Source organism: Colias philodice, chromosome 11 (genome assembly GCF_061535455.1).
Source record: "Colias philodice isolate Cphi_HAF_F1 chromosome 11, ilColPhil1 Martin Lab GWU primary, whole genome shotgun sequence".
In the NCBI taxonomy this organism is placed as follows: domain Eukaryota; kingdom Metazoa; phylum Arthropoda; class Insecta; order Lepidoptera; family Pieridae; genus Colias; species Colias philodice.
In genome coordinates this window covers 12,253,762-12,268,981 of record NC_143096.1, presented here as the reverse complement: position 1 = coordinate 12,268,981, position 15,220 = coordinate 12,253,762, and the positions used below count along the sequence as shown (strand labels likewise).

At 31.6% G+C, this 15,220-nt stretch overlaps 3 protein-coding genes across 3 annotated transcripts in view; 2 read left to right on the top strand and 1 right to left on the bottom strand.

The window, feature by feature from the left end:
* The window catches only part of Cad74A (cadherin 74A), a 60,582-nt gene extending 56,305 nt beyond the window's left edge, over positions 1-4,277 (top strand). Inside the window, exon 25 of the mRNA XM_089701172.1 lies at positions 4,103-4,277. The gene's annotated coding sequence lies outside the window, so the exon portion shown is untranslated. The remainder of the gene's footprint in view (positions 1-4,102) is intronic.
* The window catches only part of LOC149484919 (uncharacterized), a 99,930-nt gene that overhangs the window by 17,154 nt on the left and 67,556 nt on the right, over positions 1-15,220 (bottom strand). The gene's annotated exons all lie outside the window — the stretch shown is intronic.
* The window catches only part of LOC149484923 (tubulin alpha chain-like), a 31,193-nt gene that overhangs the window by 8,441 nt on the left and 7,532 nt on the right, over positions 1-15,220 (top strand). The gene's annotated exons all lie outside the window — the stretch shown is intronic.

Sequence of the window (15,220 nt, the reverse complement as noted above, 5' to 3'; positions counted from 1 at the left end):
ATGAAATGTCAAAACATACGAAATTATGAAAAATCCTTTTATATTTATAATGATTTATTTATTTACGGCATGCGCCAAACCATACATACATAAAACTTATTTCTAAACTTATCACAATAATATAAACTTTCGTTGAAAATATAAATCTTCTAAGCCTGGAGTTGTATGTTTTGTAATATATATAATTGAGTAACTCTCTATCTCAAGGTGGGTTTATCTTCTGTTCTCCAGATATTGGATAGCGTTCTCTTTCATTTGCTTGCATATTTAATGATATAGGTATGTATTTAAATTATTTCCAATAAATATTGAAAAAATAAATAAACGACATCGTATGATGAAACTTCACAACAAATTCGACGAAGTCAAACGAGCGTCAAAATGACAGCACCAAGGCTTAACCGTAGACAATTTCAATGTTTTTCATAATTTTATGAATGAATTGCGACGTTGCCGCTTCGCGCCTATTGCATAGCGTGAGCATAGTTACATCGACGTTATTCTTAATTTATTTGTAAGAAATTATGACATCCTTATTCTTTATTTATTCTTATCATATCTATTCATTGCATAAGGTTTGAATAAGCAAGTTTTTATTTGTACGGCTGTATCAGCCGTACAAATAAACGAGTTATAACATTTTATGCAAAGAATAAATTAAGAATAAGGAAAAATCATACAAATAAACACGAAATAAATGTAACCTAGTATAACTTCGTAATAAGTATTCATACTAATGCTATTCCGTCCTTATTACGGCTACCACCCTAGTATAAGTCTGACATAACCGAGTTATAACATATCTTTTAGTACATTGTGCTGTGTTTTACAAGTTTTAGAAGCAATTTTCAATCTAAATTTGAGATAATAGCAATGAGAGTAATACGAGATGTAGAAAAAGTTGAGCAAATTAATAATTTCATTACGTACCTATTGAAATGGAAAATTTTGTATGAAATGTCAAAATATACGAAATTATGAAAAACCCTTTTGATATTTATAATGATTTATTTATTTACAACATGCACCAAACCATACATACATAAAACTTATTTCTAAACTTATCACAATAATATACACTTTCGTTGAAAATATAAATCTTCTAAGCCTGGAGTTGTATGTTTTGAGTACCAGTTATTTGGCAACTCTCTATCTCAAGGTGGGTTTATCTTCTGTTCTCCAGATATTTGATAGCGTTATCTATCATTTGCTTGCATATTTAATGATATATTTAAATTATTTCCAATAAATATTTAAAAAATAAATAAACAGAACATCGTATGATGAAACTTCACAACAAATTCGACGAAGTCAAACGAGCGTCAGCAAAATGACAGCACCAAGGCTTAACCGTAGACAATTTCAATGTTTTTCATAATTTTGTGAATGAATTGCGACGTTGCCGCTTCGCGCCTATTGCATAGCGTGAGCATAGATACATCGACGTTATTCCAAATTTATTTGTAAGAAATTATGACATCCTTATTCTTTATTTATTCTTATCATATCTATGCATTGCATAAGGTTTGAATAAGCAAGTTTTTATTTGTACGGCTGAAAATTATTATTATTACTTCACTAAGTCCAGCCCGCGGCGTCGATCGCGTTTATATTTGCAGGTACTTATTCCCTTGAAAAAGAGGGTGTAGTTTGACGTGTAGTATCTTTGGCATTGTAGGTCCTAAAATATATTTTTGAGATGTTTTTTTTTTTTGTTTTTTTTTGTGGTTCTAGTTTCAGCTGTTTCAGTTCAGATTTACAAGAATAAATAGTTCCGAGTATAATTTATGCTCTACTATGAAATTTTTACCTTCTCTATCTATCTTAAATATGACCATAAAATGCTAGAAACATTAATACTACGTACTGTAACAAAATATTATAATATTCCTTCATAACAATGCTCTAAAGTCTAAACGCAATAAGGGTAAAATTATACCCCAGTCGCTGGCTAAACATTTGGTCCCCACTTGAGATTGATTGAAAACCAACTGTATCTTTGTATGTTTGTTTGTAAAGATAATAAGTGACCTCATTGAAGTTGAGAGCGCATCTGTACGTTGGAACAAGTATGGTTTGTAAAAAAATAATAGTAAAGTATTTTAGATCATAGGTAGGTGGGTAACTACTGCAGACTGTTTTGTATTAGTCCTTGTTATTAGGAAAAGTTAATTTAGAAGTATTTTTTTATTTAATTACCTAATATCCGAAAATCAAATCGAATAGTAGTATGTAGTAACTATTCCTCTGTGGTAGTACTTATAACAGTATGCGCTACATACTACTAAATAATAGATCAGTCCTACTATGTTTATAACGCTAACTAGTTAATTTGTAAAAAATCTAATCCCGAGGTTGAGACTAGATCGTTTGTGCTGTCCCTAATATAATATAATAAACTAGAGGTCCGCCCCGACTTCGCCCGTGGTACATATTTCACAATAAAAGGTAGCCTATGTCCTTTCTCGGGTATCAAAATAACTCCATACCAAATATCATGCAAATTGGTTCAGTAGTTTAGGCGTGATTGAGTAACAGACAGACAGAGTTACTTTCGCATATAAAATACTAGTGGTCCGCCCCGGCTTCGCCCGTGGTACATATTTCGCAATAAAGGTAGCCTATGTCCTTTCTCGGGTATCAAAATACCAAATTTCATGCAAATTGGTTCAGTAGTTTAGGCGTGATTGAGTAACAGACAGACAGACAGAGTTACTTTCGCATTTATAATATTAGTACGAATTTGATTTGTATCATATACTAAGTACAATATGAGATCAACTACAATAATTTCACTGGTTCTTCACTGTAGAAACTACAGCTTTTCGCACCGGTGGTAGTAAGTTATATGAGTCTGTTTTTGACGATTAAAAAGTGCATCTAAAGGAGGTTTAATTAAATTAATAAATAGCTTCATTTGAGAAGAAAAGGCTTATTACTTAGATACAAAATAAAAGGGCTTATTATGTCTCATTGATACAACCATGATATTTGAGTAATTTTTTAACACTTGGCCAAATGTCTGTCACGCGTATGTCGCGCGTCGGCCGCGCGTCGGTCACGTGTTAGCGGTTATACTAACACCTATCCTCAAAGCTTCCCTAAATATTATTGTTGTACCCTAATTGGGAACACGTGTTAAGATTTATATCATGTAATTATAAGTAGTAAGCATGCTTTTAGGAAGCTTGTAGCATTAAAGTAATCATGCAAATTATAGAAAAAATATGTAAATTAAATGTCTTCAATTCATTTATAAGTAAGGTAAATAAAAAGTTTTACTTTTAAATTTAAATTTTAAATCAAAACAGTAAAATTCTACCTAGTTATTTATGTATACTTATTTTATAGCAGAGTTAGAAAAAATTAAAAAAATATTTTAATTACGTGCGCCTTTGAAGAAAGCTCTAATTGCTGGACCTATATATAGAGCTTTGTTAATTCTTCAATTTTTAAATTACTATATTTAAATGTTATAAAGACAAATTTAACATATTGTATTTAATCCCAATCAATAATTAAACTACATATTATACTGAAATAGCAAAGCGCATCAGAAAATTATTCAAAAAAACCATACTTACTCTTTATTTCTACTGAAACTTTACCTAAGGGCTAATATTATATTCAAATGAATATTATAAATCTCAAAAAATTCCCACGACACAAACTGGTGTCATCAGGATGATAATAGGTCCTTAAACGAAGTGGATATCACTGTGATATTTAGTTATTATCCCACTTGAATTTACGCGTGTCATATTAGACCCACTAATAGAGATTAATAAATGAATTTAAGTGTTGTGTAAAAAGTATTAAATAAATATTCACACGCAATATAATAATAATTCGGTGATTTTACAATCTCCTATTGTAGAGTTTTTGTAACTGTAAAGATAACATATTATTCCCGTTCTTTTGTTTAACATTTATACCGATCTTAGGATGAATGTATACTTAATGTATAAAATGTAAGCAGTTCTTGATTATTTCCCCAGATGAAATTGATGCTTAAAATTTCCTTATTCATAATTATCTTCATTAATTTTACAGAAAAATATGCATTGTCCTACTTCATCCTTAATAACGGTCCCAAAAGAAGGTGTTATTTTTATTAACAACTAGCGGTCCGCCCCGGCTTCGCCCGTGGTACATATTTACGTTTTCTCTACATAAAAACCATCCTCGTACTTCAAGGAATATAATAAAAAAAGAATTATCGAAATCGGTTCAGCCGTTCTCGAGTTATGCGCTTACCAACACATTTTGCGATTCATTTTTATATATAAGATAAGAAGATAGAAGCTGTAAATGGTTTATGATGTTAATTAATATCTTATTATTAAAGTGTTAAACCGTTATGGTTTGTATTTGCAACGAGCCACGCGTTTAGTCGCGTGCCAAGCGCGTGCCGACACCAAATGAGCGTGTTTTTATTGGTCACTTGATATAAAATACTTGTACTAATATTTTACTAATACTTAAATACTTATATTCTGTAAATATGCAATGTATAGTTATTAATGTTTTATTTTTAGGTATATAGCTGAAATAAGCAATCAGAAACAGATGCAAATTGTAAAAGTATTAATTAATACAGTTCTTATGGAAAAACAAAAAGTAGTGAAAATTTCATTTATTAGCCTGTTTGTCTGTTTTTGCCGAAGGAACATTACTGAAATCAAGCTGATGGTTTAATTATATTGAAGGAACATTCACAAAAATCTTATTTCATGCACATTATTATATTTGTCAACTAATCATATAAATCGGGTTTTAACAAGCATTCAATTCACATGAACAGCATGGCAACTCCCACGCAGAACGAATTCAGCAATACCACCCAATACCACGCTGATTTTACGCTTAGTTATACGTTAATTGGTTTGCTATTTAGAAAAATACCACCTTGGTTTGTTGGTATTTGGATGGTGTTGTAGAAAAAAAAATAAAAAACTTTAAATCGATCATTTGTGTACTTATTTACTTACCTGTGTACTGTAAAAATCAATTGTAGGTAATTCCGATTCTTTTAAATAATGATATCACCAGAGATGTTATATATATACGTACAAAATGCAATTAGATATGCACAAAAATATTTGCAAAACGGAATTGTGCGTGAAAAATACAATTAAAAGGATAGGTAAATCATAGTATCATAAAAATTAAATAATTTTAGAAATTACACCTACTAAAATTATTAAAAACTACTCCATCATCGATTATTACCAAAAAACTTTAATCCACAAAGTTCCCCACTTACAAGTAACACCCGCTGCAATTAAGCAAAGCATGTTTTTCGGTTGAAAATGCATTTTTTGATAAAAAATCCAATGAATAGATTCATTGTTCTCAATAACTGCACAGATGGGGTCGCGATAAGGGTAAACGGTCTGACACCGGGACAATCGGTCAAATATTATATGGTATTACGTGTTTATTAAATATTTTGTAATCAATTTTAGGTATTTTATACAAGTACTTATATATGAAGACCGCAGAATTCTAGAAAAATCAAAAAATGGTAAGAAGTTAAATACTTTAACTAGAGTTAAGTGAAAGACCCAAAGTAAAGGTTTGAAAATTAAAGCTGTGCTTCCCTAACTTATTATCAATAAAACTAAAACATAAGTATCTGTGTGCGAAACTTAGTAAGTTAATTTACATTAATTACTAGCGGTCCGCCCCGGCTTCGCCCGTGGTACATGTTTACGTTTTCTCTACATAAGAACCATCCTCGTACTTCAAGGAATATAATAAAAAAAGAATTATCGAAATCGGTTCAGCCGTTCTCGAGTTATGCGCTTACCAACACATTTTGCGATTCATTTTTATATATAAGAGATATGTTTTTACCCATGAAGCAAACGAGCGATACTATTAAAAACTAATTTATGGTACATGATATCTAAACATCAATAATTTCTCAATTTTTTTATCTCTATATTTAAGAGCTTGTGAATGTCATTTATTTTTATTTATGTAACTTACCTAGTTACAACGCACTTAAAACGACTCATGATTTTAATTTCTTTTTGTAGGTATCAAAAGCGAGTTACCAAACAATCTCTATCTCCACGTAGGTAGGAAAATGCAGCTGATATTACCTAAGGGACAAGAGGTCCCCTGCACCCTCATAAGATTTAATTACTGTATTTTAATTTATAGTGGCACTGCTAACAATATATCCCGCATCATATCGAAATATAGTTTATTGTGGTGAAGATAAAGTAATATAATATTTATAACTAGCGCAATAGTTAATGAAAAAGAAAAGTATAATGAAACTTAAAATATGTAGACTTATTCGCGATATTACTCTCAATTACATATTTGAATGTAATTAGTACCATCTCAAAGACAATTTTTCTCATCAAACAGTGTTCATTATTTGCATGGAAGAATTTTTTTTTTCTTCCAAATTATTTGGATTTATTTTTGAATATATATTACTTTATTTAAAGCCCTATCAATTTTGTACTTATTTTTTAATCTGTCTTATAATAGGTATATCATCCGATACACGAAATAATAAATCCAAAAATTTCCTTTAAGTAACATGATATTGGTATATTCCCAAAATCCCCGTTGGAGGCATCATGAATATCAAACGGGCATCGCATTAGGGGCCCGGTTATCTGATCCGGATTAAACCGGTAAAAAGCGGTTATTATTCCGCCTCTGTGGACTAAATGGGATTTTTTGTTTGGTCCACACCTCGGAACATTGTGGACGGATTGTCACTGGTTCGTGTGATTCGAATTTCTTTGTGTTTTACTATTAAATCCATTATGGTGTAAAAGTATCATATCGCTCATTTGCGACAAGAACGTGTTAACGAGCATATGTATCGTTATGGAATAATGATACAGTAGAATCCATCGCATCGCGCTCTACTTGCTGCTAAAACGCGATATTTCTAGCTCCAAAAATGACCGAGTTATTAGGGAAAAGGTCGGCGACTATCGGTTTAGCGAAATCTCTTTTTACTCTTGAATTTAATGCAAGAACGGTTTAAGTCAGTTGTCGCTGCTCCCTTGAGAAGGAAACTGCTGCCCGATTGCGGTAAAAACGTAACAGCTTATTGTATCACGGTTTTGCTGAAAGGTAAGTACAGCTTTTTGTTTTTTTACTGATTTATATTTGCAGCTATAACGGGACATTTGTATGTGGGTCATTATTGTAGTAAAAATAGTATTCGCATGCTACGGTTTACATAGGATTGTCCCGTTGTTGCTGAAATAAACAATGTTTTTTGTTGGTTAATTTAAGATGTTCCGTTACAGTTGATAATAAAAGTACAAAATGTTTGGTATTTATGTTGGTTATCTCAAGTTAACACATTCTTGATAAAAAATAATACATTTTTACAACGAATACGCTACAATGTTGCATTATAAATGATAAAAATGTTGTCTGATTACTTAATTTATTTTTCAGATGGAATCACGGTCTAGGAAGCTTGTAAATCTTGTACGAGAAAATATTCATTATTTTATTTTACATTCACTTAAGTTAGAAAAACGAAAAGATCATACCGATTCTCGAAATACAAAATATGAATTAAACAATCAATTTATTTTATAGCATAAACGAGTAAAAAATACCACTGAATAAAGAAAAATGAAAAAAAAAATATTACAAATCAGTTAAAAAATGCAAGACAGTCCTACGAATCGAAAGCATTACAAAAAAAACTGTGCCGCCCCGTCAACTAAAAGAGAATCCTGCAAGGAAACCTGCATTTTCAAGTGTCAATTTTTTTTTCCGAAGAACAACACCGTGAAATACTGAAAGATTACTGTAATTTAGGAGAGATCAAGAAGCTGTCTCGAGACAAGAACCTGTGATTTGTTTTGCTAATATGTTTATTTGATTTATGTATGACCGGGACCCGCAATAAAGATTAGTTTCCTAATATTACTGAGATAAGCAAAATATAAAACAAAGTCGTTTTCCCCGGCCGAATGCTTTCCGTTTTGCAATTTTGATGCAGTTTTTGTTAACAGATAAAGTGATTCAAGAGGAAGGTTTATATGTATATTGTATAATAGCATCCATAAATAGGTGAATGAACTGTTATTTTTGACGTTTCTAATGTGATGTTGTAAATAATTACATTATTTTCCTCCTGCATTGCAAACGCATTCTGAACCCTACGAGATTTATCAAAATAATTTACCTACTAAGTATTTAACACATGAAAAAGTCTTCAGAAAAATCGATGGTAGGTATCAGGATTGCACCCGTGCGAATTCGGGGCGGGTCGTAATATAATAATTGCCAACGTTTGTGAGTAAAAGTAAAACAAAAAATATTAATGTCTGGTTATAATTGTATATTTTTTTAAATGTGTATATTACTTGTATTTCAGAGAAAGTTACACAATAATTTCGCAAAAATATCTTTCATTTTGTAAAACAAAGTACAAAAATAAAAAGATTTCTACTACAGTAACACGTTTTAATTAAAATTTCCAATACATTTAGATTACTGATTATCAATAAAACGTAACAATACGACATAACTTGTAAAGTTTTAGATTTTTATTCAATTTTTTTTTCAAGAAAAATGATACATATCTGTTTGTAACGCAATACTGCACACTTTTTACAAGAAAAACGCAACAAGAAGGGCCCTTTCTGAAATAAATAATCATAATAAATTTAATAACCGACTTATTGTTCTGAATACAATTTGATTCAAAAAAACGAGAACGTTTTAATATGTTGTATTGAGCTGAATATTCTTAGCATAATAATTAAAAAGTTACAGGAATTTTAAACTTTCAAATGCGTTTTCCCAACAATTGAGATTTTGACTTTGTCACGTTATAGAAGCAAATGAGCGATATGTTTTCTAGAAGATTCTGGAAACAGAAATATAATAAACTAGATAGAGTATGAGCTCTACTCTTGTACGTCTCGCTATAATATTATCTATCTATCTTCTTATATATAAAATTCTCGTGTCACAATGTTAGTCTGCAATCTGCATACTCCTCCGAAACGGGTGGACCGATTCTCATGAAATTTTCTGTGCATATCGGGTAAGTCTGAGAATCGGCCAACATCTATTTTTCATATTTTTCATCTATTTTTCATATTTCATATGTACCACGGGCGAAGCCGGGGCGGACCGCTAGTATATATGTATATAAATTAAACCCGTTTTCCTTGGTCACGGCATCACGCGTGAACCGATTTCGATAATTCTTTTTTTATTAGGTATATTCCTTGGAGTACGAGGATGGTTCATAGATAGAGAAAACGTAAATATGTACCTACTACGGGCGAAGCCGGGGCGGACCGCTAGTGTACTAATATAAACTGAAAGATTCACTTTCACGTAATATTTGTGTCGTAGCTAACTGTTTAAATCCGCCATTCCATTAATATCTATAATAGTATCCTAGACTCTTGATTAAACGGCGACATTGAATAAACTACCTGAATTAAATCCAGTTTAGTTAACACATATTATAAGGGTGATGTGATGTATAATATAAGAAAAATTAATTAAACAGAGCTGTTTCAATTTATTAACTACTAGGTTTCCGCCCGCGGCTTCGCCCGCGCAGTCAAAGAAAAACCCGCATAGTTCCCGTTCCCGTGGGATTTCCGGGATTGCGTCATTTTCCCGGGATAAACAGTAGCCTATGTCCTTTCTCGGGTATCAAAATATCTCCATACCAAATTTCATGAAAATTGGTTCAGTAGTTTAGGCGTGATTGAATAACAGACAGACAGACAGAGTTACTTTCGCATTTATAATATTATTAGTATGGACTATAATATATGCCAAGAATATAAAACTTGTAAAATGTAAGCTTAGGTCATGGTACTTATTTAGGTTTATAGACCTTTATTTCAATGAATTTATTATATTTTTAGCCTAAGATGAAACCAATTTCCTATCAATCGCTCAAAACCACATCTAGAGTAGTCTGTAATAAGTTGCCACCTTCTCAACCATGTAAATGGGTCTTTTTCCTTCATATACAAGAAACACTAACAATAATAAAGCGAGATGATAAACAGCTTTATAAAAGCCGATGCTATCTCCCAGCATTAGTGGTAATTGTGCTGATAAGATCTATCTGAGATCTACCCTCTGACGAATGACAGTTATTTGTCAAACTATACGCTGATCTGACGGGCTTTGTGTTGAAGGTATGAAATAAAAAAAAAATAAGTAGGTACATAATACATATTTTATACTAGCTGTGCCCGCGACTTCGTCCGCGTGGAATAGTGACTGTATAGTAGTTACTACTTAATTTTTGAAGTGAAAACTTCTTTAGCGGCGTTGAGCACTTTTTCTGTAATGGGTATAAAATCTTAAACTCGCGTCAGGACACGTGACCTGATCGAAAAAGCGTAAGACGAATACCATTCCAAAATATCAAACATGCTCAACGTTAATAATCAAGTATTCACTTCTGCCGGCACTCCCGGAGTGCAACCCGTCTTTTTTATTGAATTTAAAGGAAAAACACGTACTACCATAAATAATACAAAGAATTGTTACTAAAATTTATTACTAAACTGAGCTAAAAAATAAAAAAATAAATACCTAATTAATTTTCTACGTAAAATTTATTTTTAGGCACCAGAGGGGAAGGGAGCAAATTTATTTTTCTTCCTTCCTTGTATGGATGTTTTTGATAATAAATCGTGAAGCAACTGAGCGCCGAGACAAACGTCAAAACGCAAAGGAATAGAATCCGCTATCGATACTAATAATTGACATAAGCGTATGATGTTTTGCTAAGGATTTGTTCACCCTACCAACGACGACGACGACCACGAACAAAATTTTCATCCAGTCGCAATTTAACAAAATAGTGCTAAACACAATTAGAATAAAATATTAAAATTTCCTGTCGTTCTGGTGCTTGGAATTGTTTTTTTCATCGAAAAAATAGATTTTTCGTAGAAACGGTAGCTCCTAGAAAATCGAAAAAAATCTATTTTTTATTAATTGACCTCTAAATTTTTTTCTTCCGAGTACCAGTATGACGGGAAATTTTAATATTTTATTTTGAACGAAATTGGTCTGGATGAGAATTTTGGTCGTTGTCGTCGTCGTAATTTTGGTAGTGTGACCGAACCATTACTAAAATGTGATGAGCTTATGTCAATAATAATTAGCGATAGCAGTTTCTATTCCTTAGCGTTTATTCTAATCTCTGCCGTCTCAGCCTGCAGATCTTTCCTGTCTCACGCCTGTAGAAACTAAACCGTTTAGACCGTGCAATAAAAATTAATAAATACCATTTTAAATATTTATAAAAATAAAAAAACAAAGTCGTCGGAGCTGCCATACCATCATTATCATATCATATATTATATTTTTTTATAATGGTACTTAATTTTAAAGATCGTCGGGAAGTTTGTAAAATTATTATTTATTCCTTTACATTCGTTGCGTTGCTTTTTTTTTAATTTTTAAATTTTTAAATTCGGTTTCTTATTTTCAAGTAAGCGAGACCTACCTCCATTTTGGAATAGGATAGATTAAGTACATTATATATCATTGTTTTTTTTTGTTTATCGCTTATATTGTATACTTTTAAACTTAGTTTTCGCATGTTGTGTTTACCTGTAAGTGTTTTTTTACATTGACCTTATAATTGTGTATATGAATTTTGATATGTTATATGTAATGTAAACAAACGTTGGTAGACCAAAATAAATAAATAAATAATAAATTTTACATTCCTACATCATATTGATATCTATAAGTTTGTTGCTCCTTGACATCTTTCAATTTGTGCACGGTTACGGTGCCCGTAACCGGGCACAAATTGTAATGGACCACAGTGACAAAAGAAGTGGTATCTTTAGGAAAAAAAATTGCCAAGGGCCAGGCCTATGTGGCTTTGAGTAGAGTTCAAAATTTCCAGTGTGTGGCTATCCTCTCGCTCCCATATCCCCCTCTTCTTTAATAGACTTTCAACCCATTCCCTTTCCACCCCTAGTAAATGGGATAACCGATTTTGATGTAAACCATATTATCTAATTGTACCTATATGTACACGTCATATCCTATCGTTTGATGCTCCATTTGGTTTATTTATCTAACCACTGTCACCCCCTAAAGTGCCCTATATGTAATAAACGGATGAATCGATTTCGATAAAACATTATTAATTATAATTCACACGTTGCTCTTTCATATTTTGATATATCTACCGCTTGAGTATATTATATTTTGACAACACTCCATTATTGTTCATTCCCACTTTTACCGCTGTAATCTAATAGAAGCTGTAATGGATAAACCGAATTGGATAAAAATATAACTAATATTTTTTCCCACATTCCCACTTTTACCCCTATAAAGGTATAATAAATGGATGAACCGATTTTGATACACTTTATCTAAGAACCAGCGTCGGAAAATATGCTGCCTAACATGAAAACCGCATCTAATTCGGATTACACACACAAACACACATAGCGGTAAAACACTTATCACCCATCTTTTTGCGTCGGGGGTTAAAAATATAATACGAAATAATTTAAAGGACATTTTATGTAGAAAATTTACCTAGAAGTAAGCATAATTCTAATTTGACCCCTCCCCCTACTACCTCAGCTTAAGTTAAATTTTTAACTACAGTTTTGGGTTTGGGATCGATTTAATAATTTAACCCCTGCTAATTTTTTTTACATATTTTCATTGTACAGACATCACTTTTCTAGAATTTTATTATATGTATTGATGATTGATGATTGATGATTGATAATTGACCACGCGCAAGGTTACTAATTTCCACTACATCGGTACATCCTCACGCATATCGTCAATTTTTATTAACATTGAATCTGTAAATAAAAAAAAATCAAAAGATAACTGTACCTTATTTTATTAAAAAGCTACTAACAAATAAAGTTTTATCAAGAACTAAAGTGACCTTCTTTGGGCGTTTAATATAGTCTTGTAAAAGTTATACCTACATAAAAATAAAATTTCATCATTTTCTTATTTTGTCATACTTAACTTTAACTAATTAAAAACATGAGTCTAACTATATAATTATAATTATAAAGAATAAATACAAAAGCTACAACTTACCTTTTGTGGGAACGCAAGGAGGCGAAAATTAAAAAAAAAGCCGAAGATTTATAACAATGTAACGAATGAACACAATCACTGTTATCTATCTACTATTACCTATATTAACTGTAATGGTGTCTTGTTTGACATCAAATAATAAACATCTACCCTCACTTATAAAAATTTAGTACATATATTCACATGAAATATAAGCGCACCTGAAATGGACTCTGGGAAGATATGAATTATTTATTTAACTTTAAAAAAAAAAACAACCTCACCAACATCATAATATTTAAATTATGAATTTCCAAGAAGCGTTAATATTATATGTAAATTGATTTGATTTTAATGAAATCTCATAGATGGCGCTGTTTTAAATTTGTCTTTATACTACTAAGATTCATTATACTGTTTCTCTGCCAAAATTACTTAAATGACGTAGTTTTTATAGTGTAAAGGTAGACAATAGCATGGCTTACTCAAAAACAACATTTAAACATGAGTCTTTAGATTGTACGCTATCGTAGTACAGAGAATACGTAAGAAAAATAAAGGTTCACAGCTCCTCCCCCGCAGGTGATAGCTTGATAATATGTAGCCTATAACCTGACCCGACCTGTTAGTAATATTCATGCAAAATTTGAAGTCAATCTATGCAGTACTTTTCGAGATTAGCCTGGTCAAACATACAGACAAACAGACAAACAGACAAACCGACAAACAGACAAACAGACAAAAATTCTAAAATCTATGTTTTTGGCTTCTACATCGATTATAGATCATGGATTATGTATTCTTTTAAAAAAATATTCAATGTACAGTTTTGACTTTCCTACGATTTTATTATATGTATAGATAAATAATTTAATACCATTGATTTACATTTTCCGGTTATTAATAATTTAGAAAATTACCTTTATAGATATGTTTGCTAGAAAAATTGGCAATTATTTAAATATTCTTCATGAGAAACCTTAATAAATGACAGAAATACATGTGCGATTATAATAATATCTTCTCGTCTTTTCGTATCCTAAATGAAGTTTATAGTATCGGTAACAGTGGCATTCCTATCTTATCTATACTAATATTCTAAAGCTGAAGATTTTGTTTGTTTGAACGCGCTAATCTCAGGAACTACCGGTCTGATTTGAAAAATTATTTCGGTGTTAGATAGCCCATTTATTAAGTAAGGCTTATAGGCTAGGTATATATCATCACGCTAAGACCAACAGGAGCGGAGCCACGCGGGTAAAACCGCGGAGTGAAGCTAGTATTTACTAAAAGCAATTGCAATATGGTGTATAAAATTTAGGCACTAAACCTAGAGCATACACAAAAAGCTCTACATACAATTATTCTTATTTAAAGCTCAACAAACAAAACATACAACATAAAAACCATACAAATTCGACCACTAATCACTGATACAACAGTTGTATATTATAATAACTGTAACGAATCAATTGTCACCATTCTGTTACCAAATTAAATATTCAAAATACTTGAAGGGCTTGGATCCAATGCATGTTTGTATGACAATAATGGTTGAGCATGACCATGTTAATTAATGTTTACACGGATTCAAATTTGTGGGATTGTGTGCAATGTTTTTGGTTAATTTACAGCCGCTTGAATTTATTGATAAAAGTTTGTAATACTTCACCCTTTTTCATATTGTAAACAGAGAAATATAGAAAGCTTTTGCCTTTTATAAGACAATACAAATTAATAAATGAAATAAGCCTGAAATAAATATTATTTAATAACTTGCACATTATTAATTACTTGCTGCAGCCCGCGGTATCAATCACGTGATAAATCTTAATACTATTATAAAGGCGAAAGTTTGTAAGGATGTAAGGATGTATGGATGTATGGATGTATGGATGTTTGTTACTCTTTCACGTAAAAACTACTGAACCGATTACAATGAAATTTAGCACACATATAGAGGGTAACTTGGATTAACACATAGGATAGTTTTTATCCCGGAAATCCCACGGGAACGGGAACTATGCGGGTTTTCCTTTGCAAACGCGGGCGAAGCCGCGGGCGGAAATCTAGTAATCAGATAAAAACAATAAATTATCTGTTAACTAGCTTTCCGCCCGCGGCTTCGCCCGCGTTTTCAAAGAAAAACCCGCAT